The sequence below is a fragment of the Trematomus bernacchii genome, unplaced genomic scaffold (assembly GCF_902827165.1).
Source record: "Trematomus bernacchii unplaced genomic scaffold, fTreBer1.1, whole genome shotgun sequence".
Classification (NCBI taxonomy): domain Eukaryota; kingdom Metazoa; phylum Chordata; class Actinopteri; order Perciformes; family Nototheniidae; genus Trematomus; species Trematomus bernacchii.
In genome coordinates this window covers 118,968-128,694 of record NW_022988176.1, presented here as the reverse complement: position 1 = coordinate 128,694, position 9,727 = coordinate 118,968, and the positions used below count along the sequence as shown (strand labels likewise).

Sequence of the window (9,727 nt, the reverse complement as noted above, 5' to 3'; positions counted from 1 at the left end):
CTCGGGCGGACGGCCCGGGGGCAAGGCAGAGATCAAGGAGGGGGTCTCGGGCGGACGGCCCGGGGGCAAGGCAGAGTTCAAAAAAGGGCGAAGACCACAGCGGGCGAACTCAGGGGGCCGGGCATGAGAGCAAAGGCAGCGGCTGAAAGCGTCAGGAGGCCGGGCTCGAGGGCGAAGGCCACGGCTGGGGAAATCAGGGGGCCGAGCTCGAGGGCGAAGGCCCCGGCACTCAGGGGGCCGGGCTCGAGGGCGAACAAGAAGGCGTCGACGGGACAGCTCCGGAGGAGGGGTAGGAAGGCGCTGACGGGACAGCTCCGGAGGCCGGGCAGGAAGGTGCTGACGGGACAACTCCGGAGGACAGGCAGGAAGGCGCTGACGGGACAGCTCCGGAGGCCGGGCAGGACCCGTTGTCGGCCAGACAGGAACCGGAGCCGACGGAACAGGCGTAGACGGGATCCTGGACATGACATGGACTGGTGTCAATGGGACCCCGGATGGAGCAAGGGCTGGTGTCGACTGGACCTCCAACGGAACAGGACACAGAGTTGGCAGGACCCCCGGTGGAACAGGTGTTGGCGGGACCTCCAACAGGACAGGACACAGAGTTGGCAGGACCCCCGGCGGGACAGGTGTCGGCGGGACCCCCAACAGAACAGAACACGGAGCTGGCAGGACCCCCGGCGGGACAGGTGTCGGCGGGACCCCCAACAGGACAGGACATGGTGTAGGCAGGAAATCTGGTGGAGCAGGTGTCGGCGGGACCCCCAACAGGACAGGATCTGGTGTTGGCAGGAAACCTGGCGGAGCAGTAGTCGGCGGGACCCCCAACGGGACAGGACATGGGGTTGGCAGGACCCACAGCTGAACCGCCAACGGCACAGGACATGGGGTTGGCAGGACCCACAGCTGAACCTCCAACGGCACAGGACATAGGGTTGGCAGGACCCCCGGCAGAAGAGTAGTCGGCGGGACCTCCAACGGCACAGGACATAGGGTTGGCAGGACCCCCGGCAGAAGAGTAGTCGGCGGGACCCCCAATGGGACAGGACATGGAGTTGGCAAGACCCCCGGCAGGAGAGTAGTCGGCGGGACCTCCAACAGCACAGGACATAGGGTTGGCAGGACCCCCGGCAGAAGAGTAGTCGGCGGGACCCCCAATGGGACAGGACATAGGGTTGGCAGGACCCCCGGCAGGAGAGTAGTCGGCGGGACCTCCAACAGCACAGGACATAGGGTTGGCAGGACCCCCGGCAGGAGAGTAGTCGGCGGGACCTCCAACAGCACAGGACATAGGGTTGGCAGGACCCCCGGCAGGAGAGTAGTCGGCGGGACCTCCAACAGCACAGGACATAGGGTTGGCAGGACCCCCGGCAGAAGAGTAGTCGGCGGGACCCCCAATGGGACAGGACATAGGGTTGGCAGGACCCCCGGCAGGAGAGTAGTCGGTGGGACCTCCAACAGCACAGGACATAGGGTTGGCAGGACCCCCGGCAGGAGAGTAGTCGGCGGGACCTCCAACATCACAGGACATGGGGTAGGCGTCGGCCATAGAGCCAACAGGACACGGGGTGCTGGAGTCGGCCGGACCACCGACAGAACACGAGGGGCTGGAGTGGGCCGAACCACTGACAAAACACGGGGGGCCGGAGTCGGCCGGACCACCGACAGGACACGAGGTGCTGGAGTCGGCCGGACCACCGACAGGACACGAGGTGCTGGGGTCGGCCGGACCACCGACAGGACACGAGGTGCTGGGGTCGGCCGGACCACCGACAGGACACGAGGTGCTGGAGTCGGCCGGACCACCGACAGGAGACGGGGTGCTGGAGTCGGCCGGACCACCGACAGGACACGAGGTGCTGGAGTCGGCCGGACCACCGATAGGACACGAGGTGCTGGAGTCGGCCGGACCACCGACAGGAGACGGGGTGCTGGAGTCGAAACTGGAGTCGGGACCATGGCTGCCGGGACCGGAACAGAGGCCCGGACCATGGCCGTATGGGCCGGCTCTGGAGCCGGAACCATGGCTGTTGGGACCAGAACTGGGGCCGGAACCATGGCTGCTGGGCACGGAACAGAAGCCTGGACCCTGGCTGTGTGAGCCAGGTAATGGAGCACGGAAGCATGGCTGTGTGGGCCGGCACTGGTGCACGGATCCATGGCTGCGTGGGCCGGCACTGGATTACGAGCTGGCTTCCTGACCTTGCGTTTCTCCGAGGCCCCCTGGAGGCTCCGTGGACCTCCAAACGCCAGGCGGGATCCCAAAAAAGGGCCAGAGAATGGAGCTGGAACCACTGGAGCACGGGCTGGAATCTTGGTCTTGCGTCTCCTAGAGATTCTTTGGAGGATCTGTGGGCCTCCCCAGGCCTGGTCATACCCCAGGAAAGGGTTAGAGGCTTCGGACAAGTCCTCAGGACTACTTGTGAAAAGTTGTAGCCACTCAGGCAACATGCTCCTAAGCCAGGGCTGGCGAGCAACCTCCTGACGTGCCTCCTTCAACGCAGCCTCTCTACCACGTCTAGAAGAGGCGCCATTCCAGGTATAAAAAATGTACTCCAGAGAGTACCCAAGACATTCTGCCTGTAGAGCAAAACGATCCGAGTCTGCTGAGTCCAAAGCTGGTCGGTTTCATTCTGTTAGGATGGCGTGGAAGGGTAGGACCCAAATGCAGACTATCAAAAAGGGTAACAGGTCTCGTAACAAAAAGCGAGCTTTATTTTAAAAGCTGATCAAAAACAAGGCATGAAACAAATGGGTTGTACAAAAAAACTGACCGTGACCAACATGGAGGGAGACAGGAGAGACAACCGTGACTGACATGGAGGAAGACAGGAAAAACCAACAATGAACCGACAGGGGAACACAGGAAGAGACAAGACTAAATACAGGGAGGGGTAATCACAAGACAAGACACAGCTGGGGTAAGAGAGGCAGAAACACAAGGGCAACAGGTGAACACAATCAGACAATCAGACACACCAGGGAAACTAATGACAGGAAGGCAAACACAGGAAGAAGGAACAGAGAAGACACAAGGAGGAAAACATTTCAAAACAAAAGGTGGAAAATGAAAACATAAATACAAAACCGTAACAGACTATTAAAAAATAAATCATTATTATATTAATATTGACAATAACAACCGACCGTCGTGGTACAGCATTTGCTTGGCATTTCCGGGTATTTGGGCCATGTTAACACATGAGGTTAAATTGTTAACATAGGTTCAGGAGCATGGCCACGCCTAAAACTCCGCCTCGAACCACGGCCACCCCTATTTATATCCGGCAAAAACTTCCGGCCACCGCTTGTCTCATCTTTCAAAGACTGACAGGCAGACCGTGATTCACGCTGCGCGTCGTCACGGTTCAACACAAGCAAACGCTACAACGAGAAATTCTACTGACCATGGATCCCGAACTGCTGATCAACTCGCCGGAGTCAGATGAAGATCTCTTCGACATCGGCTACCCGCCATCCTCGGGTCAGCAGTCGGATCTAAGCCAAGCATCCGAACGGAGCCGCGTGCGCTCGGCAATCAGTGTCCCACACACCAGCCGCCACCGCTCCCACTCAAGCTCCCCAACGAGATACCTCCAACTCCAGACAGGTCCCAGGCTTCGTCTACTCCACCAGCGAGGGCAAACAGCCGGGGCCACAACAGGCACAGCCAGCTCCAATCTCCCCACCACCAACAGCCTGCCTCACTCGCAGCCCCCGGCCACTCGCAGCGGCGCACTCGACACGCCTCTCGGACGGAGCCACGCTCCGAAACGGAGCCCGAACTACGGAGCCCGAACTACGGAGCCCGAACTACGGAGGTGGACGGTCATTCAACTTCAACGTTTCCTGAATGAAAACGGCATCCACTTTCACCGAAATGACAACAAGGCTAGACTGTTCAACCTCTACAAAGCCTACAGCAGCACAACGGCAAGAACAACGAGACACACAGCTCTTCCCGCTCCAGAGCCAACCACCGCGCGGCGCGTGCGCACCACGGGTCGTGACCTCACAGGCCTCCGTCCTCCTCCACGGACACAGCCCGACTCACCAGCACCCCCTGGCGGGGGCCAGGTCGTATTGCCCTCTGTGCCTGCTCTCTCTGTGTCTGACATGTCGCAGCTCATGTCAACCTTTCTCTCATCCCTGTGCTCACAGGCTTCACAAAATCCCCTTGCACATACATCCCTTCATCCCTCCATCCCTTCTTCTTCTCTACCTTCAGCAGTCCACAGCTACCCAGCTTCTGCTTACCTTCCTCCTTTAGCAGCTAACCCCGTAGCAACAGCGTCCCACCCAGTAAACCAAGGGGCCATGCTACATGCTAACCCATTAGCCGACTCTTACCCAGTACCTTCTTTTCCAACTGGTCTATCCTTTCCCCCTCCCCCATCCCTACCCCATCCCTTCCCCAACACCCAAAGGTTTTTCCTCCCTGTGCAACCAGCTACACTCTAGCCACAGCAACACCACCCATCCAGCCAGCCTCCTTAGTCTATCGCCCTTCCCCCGTGTCCCTCGTCTTGCGCCAGCAGATTCTCCTAGGTAACTACGTAGACTTAGCTCAGCTACTACAGCCTTCAATCATCGACACTCGCCAGCCCAGGGAAATGCAGACCAACTTCGGTTTAGTCCAGCTGCGAAATCCATCACCTCAGAGGTCTAAGGACTTAACCCCCGCTGAGTTCGCCCTAGCTTTTTCCCTTTACCGCGATGTCATCTGCTCAGTCTACCCCACACGCAGACCCGAGTTAGACGAGTACCTCCGCATAGAGCTCGACATGGCCTTACGCTTCGGAGGCTCAGGTTTTTACACCTACCACATCCACTTCGCTAGCCAAGCCGCCGGCCGCATCAACCAGTTCAATCAGGGAACATACTGGGGCGCTCTGGACTCCGAGCTTTACTGCCGCATCTCTGCAGCACGCGCATCCCTCTCTTGCCAATTATGCGGAGCCCCCTCCCACCCGGCCTCAGCTTGCTCAGTCAGCGCCCCACAACCCGAGCCACCGCGCTCACGCCCCTTTCCATCAAGAGGCAACGCCTCAACTTTCAACCACCTATCACCTGCCGCACCTCCACCTCCCATCATCCCTAGGGCCGCATACAAACGCTCATCAGCCAACGCCCCCGTTTCAAAGGGCGCCGACAGACGCGGAAGGCCAATCCTCTACCAGGGAGGCAGGATGGTGTGTAACAACTTCAATGACTTAGGCTGCTCTCATTCTAGCTGCCGCCTCATGCACATCTGCTCCTTCTGCGGCGGCGCTCATGCCAGGAGCACCTGCCCTCACAACCCAACTACACCAGCAGATTGACTAGTACGGCACCTCAGCACACCCGTCAGGGTAAGCAACTTAGCTACAGCCTTAGTAAATCATCCAGATAGACAGTTTGTTTACTTTCTCACCCACGGCTTCTCCCACGGGTTCCACCCAGGCATAGCAATACTGCGACATCTCACATCTGCCACAACCTTCAGTCCGCGTTAATAGAACCTCACACCGTCGACACCTTACTGGCTAAAGAAGTCAAAGAAGGATTCATGATAGGCCCATTCGACAGTCCCCCCTTTCCAGTGTTCCGCATCAGTCCAATAGGCATAGCTACTCGGAAATACTCCGGGAAAAAGAGGCTCATAATAGACCTGTCTTCTCCACACGGCTCAGCCATCCCGAGCATTAATAGCGTCATTCCAAGCCCAGACTTTTCGATGCAATACGCAAACATCGACCACGCCATCACCCTCATCCGCTCAGCAGGCTCTCTAAGGCAGACATCACCAGTGCATTCAAGATCTTGCCTATTCACCCAGACTTCTGGCGTTTCTTCGGAGTGTACTGGAAGGGAGCCTATTACTTCTCAGTACGCCTCACATTCGGCTGCAGAAGCAGTCCCAAAATCTTTGATTCCCTTTCAGAAGCTCTGTGCTGGATCTTGACAAACAACCACAGACTCCCCTACGTGCTCCATCTCCTTGACGACTTTCTCATCGTCACTCCACCATCCTCACCCCCCCGCCACGGGCTGAGCACACTCATACAAACATTTTCAGACCTTGGCATCCCTCTGTCCGAAGAGAAAACCTCAGGGCCTAAAACCTCCATCGAGTTTCTAGGCATCACCCTGGACTCAATGTCTTTCCAGGCTTCTCTACTCTCAGAGAAAGTACAGCGCATCACTCTCCTCTTGTCAAACTACTTACAGGCAGACAGATGCACGAAACGGCAGCTGTTAGCCCTCCTCGGCCACCTAAATTACGCCATCCGCATAATACCTCAAGCAAAACCCTTCTTATCCAACCTGCTTAACAGAGCGGAGTCAGTTCCCTCCATCCACGATCGACTAGTTCTCGACGACGCATGCAAAATGGAAATGCACCTTTGGCAGGATTTCTTGTCCTCGTGGAACGGCATCTCTTTCTTTTATGACGACTTCATTACCAAACCAGAGGATATCCAACTCTTCACTGACGCAGCCCCCTCCATAGGCTTCGGCGGCTACTACGCAGGGAGATGGTTCGCATCCACCTGGCCCCCAGAGTTCACAGCTCTCAATTCACAGACGCTTTCTCCTTCATCCGCACTTCACGAACTATATCCCATCATCATAGCTGCCATTCTTTGGGGGCACGAATGGTCTAGGAAAGCCATACTCATCCACACCGATAACAGCGCAGTCGTCGAGATCCTTAACAAAGGCCGATCTCCCTAGCCATCATGCAGTTCCTCCGCAGACTCACCTTAATCTCTGCCAAACACCAGTTCATCCTCAAAGCAGCACACATCCCAGGTCATGAGAACGGCATCGCTGACTCTTTGTCTCGTTTCCAATTTCAGAAATTCAGAAACTCTGCCCCAGAGGCGGATCTCCATCCCATACCAGTCCCACCGTTTTCAGCCACCACATTCAACTAAACCCACAACTAGAAATACTCACACACGCTTCACGGGAAGCCATCCTCAACAGCCTTGCCCCAAGCACCTTGTCAGCCTATCTCACCGGCTGGAATTGCTTTAAGGCATATCACGGCACATACCAGCTACCATTCCCCACTCTGGACGTCATATCCGTCTGCAATTTCATTACTCACACTCATTCCATCCGCAAGTGCCGGACATCCACCATTCAGACATACTTGGCCGGAATTAACTTCTTCATTAAAATAGCCAGCGGCCAACCATGTCCCTCCACGTCCCATAGCCACGTCACAATGCTTATCAAAGGCTTACGTAAGCAGGAACCCTCCATCACAGCCAAACGACTGCCACTCACATCCGACCTTCTCAGCCTCTGCATCCGTTCCCTACGCTCAGGATACTTATCACCAACGGTCGACCTTACCCTAGAATGCATGTTCCTGCTAGCATTCTTCGGCTTCCTGCGATGCTCCGAATTCGCACCCACTTCATCCGCCTACAACCCTCACCACCACCCCAGCCTATCCGACATATCCCTCCACACAAACGACTCTCTCATATTCACACTCCGAAGGAGTAAAACAGATCAGCTGGGAATCTCTTTCCCCATCCACATCTTCCGCCTGAACTCGTATCTTAGCCCATACGAGCCACTAACCAAATACCTCAGCGCGAGGTACGCTGCACACGCAACGCATCAACACCCACTCTTTCTCACCGAAACAGGGAAAATGGCCACACGTTTCTGGTTCCAGAAACACTTCCACAATGTCTTGCTCATTTCGGGGATACTTACATCCGTAACAATCTCAATGATCTCAGACAGGCACACGCTCAACTCAGTTCCATTTAATCCGACTCTTTTGGGGGCCCGTAATCAGCCCACGCAGATCATGCCGGAGACGGAACCCCCACTTTGAGTCTCCCACTGCACGGACCACAGCTCGTCCTCCCAGAACATCCCTTCACCCCCCTCATATCATTCACATGTTACTTCAATAAACTTACAAACACCACACTGGTTTTTGGCGTGGTTCTTGCTTGTGAAATGAGGTTAAATTGTTAACATAGGTTCAGGAGCATGGCCACGCCTAAAACTCCGCCTCGAACCACGGCCACCCCTATTTATATCCGGCAAAAACTTCCGGCTACCGCTTGTCTCATCTTTCAACCCACCCTCCCTCACCCTTCTACCCATACAGTTCCCCTTCCGACTCACACCGAGCGATACATCCATCCCTCCCTCCCCTCAACATCCCTACATCCCTTCATCCCTCCATCCCTCATCCCTCCATCCCTCATCCCTACATCCCTCATCCCTACATCCCTCATCCCTCCATCCTCCATCCCTACATCCCTTCATCCCTCATCCCTACATCCCTTCATCCCTCATCCCTCCATCCCTCATCCCTCATCCCTCCATCCCTCATCCCTACATCCCTCATCCCTCCATCCCTTCATCCCAACATCCTCTGCCCATCACCATTTATATTTAAACGGTGCATATTTATATACTGCGTATACTAACATTCAATTCCAGGTATCGTCTGGGGGCCCGTAATAAGCCCACGCAGATCATGCCGGAGACGGAACCCCCACTCTGAGTCTCCCACTGCACGGACCACAGCTCGTCCTCCCAGAACATCCCTTCACCCCCCTCATATCATTCACATGTTACTTCAATAAACTTACAAACACCACACTGGTTTTTGGCGTGGTTCTTGCTAGTGAATACCGTGTAACTGTCACGTTTGAAGGGACAAAATCGTGACATCTTCACGTCTCCCAGCATGGTAAATCGTCACATGTTCACGTCTTGCCGTGATACCGGGTTGGGCGTATCATATGCACGCAAAACTCGGCCTCAGAACTCAATGGGAATGGTTAGCGTATCATGTGCACGCAAAATCTGTTGCACGCATTTCCAATTTGTAAAGTCGTGCCATTTGTACGCAGACTGAAGAGAGTGGGTTGAGTTTTCACCACCCTCTGTAAAGCCTTACGATTGAGGGCGGTGCAGCTGCAGTACCAGGCCGTGATGCAGCCAAATGTGCATTATCCAAATGTAATCATTTGTATTTTTTAATTAGCAAAATATACAGTTATGGGACAAATCAACACAAAAACACTGGAAAGCAAAACATGTACAGACATCCTTAAAAACATTCTTTACTTTTAGTTTATTGTTAACAGTTGAAATTCAACTTGAAGTTAATCTGAATTTCTCTCACTTTTCAGAGTCTGAACCTGCGATGAAACACACCAAACACACACACACCACACCACACACACACACACACACACACACACACACACACACACACACACACACACACACACACACACACACACACACACACACACACACACACACACACACACACACACACACACACACACACACACACACACACACACACACACACACACACACACACACACACACACACACACACACACACACACGATTCATTGCAGAGTTGCCCCTGTTGTCTTGTTTTTTCATTCTTTGTTGAATTCAGAAGAACTTGAACCTAAGACTTGAGATGAAAACAAATGTTAAATAATGGAATTTAAAAAAAGATGATTAGTATCTTAGTATAGTAAAACTATATAAATAAATAAGGTGATGATATTTCTGTTTCCTTTAGAAGTTATTATACACTATGCTGTGATTCTGATCTGGGAAACATTAAAGACATTAACAGCCAGTCTGCCGATTTGGTCTCTTTATTGAAATAGTAAACAGTAGTCAGTATACATGTTAACAATATAAAGAATGAATTGAACAGATTTTGAGCTAA

At 54.3% G+C, this 9,727-nt stretch overlaps 1 pseudogene; it reads left to right on the top strand.

The window, feature by feature from the left end:
• The first annotated feature begins 5,548 nt into the window (after positions 1-5,548).
• On the top strand, positions 5,549-6,920 carry LOC117476018 (annotated as a pseudogene).
• Positions 6,921-9,727: the final 2,807 nt, after the last annotated feature.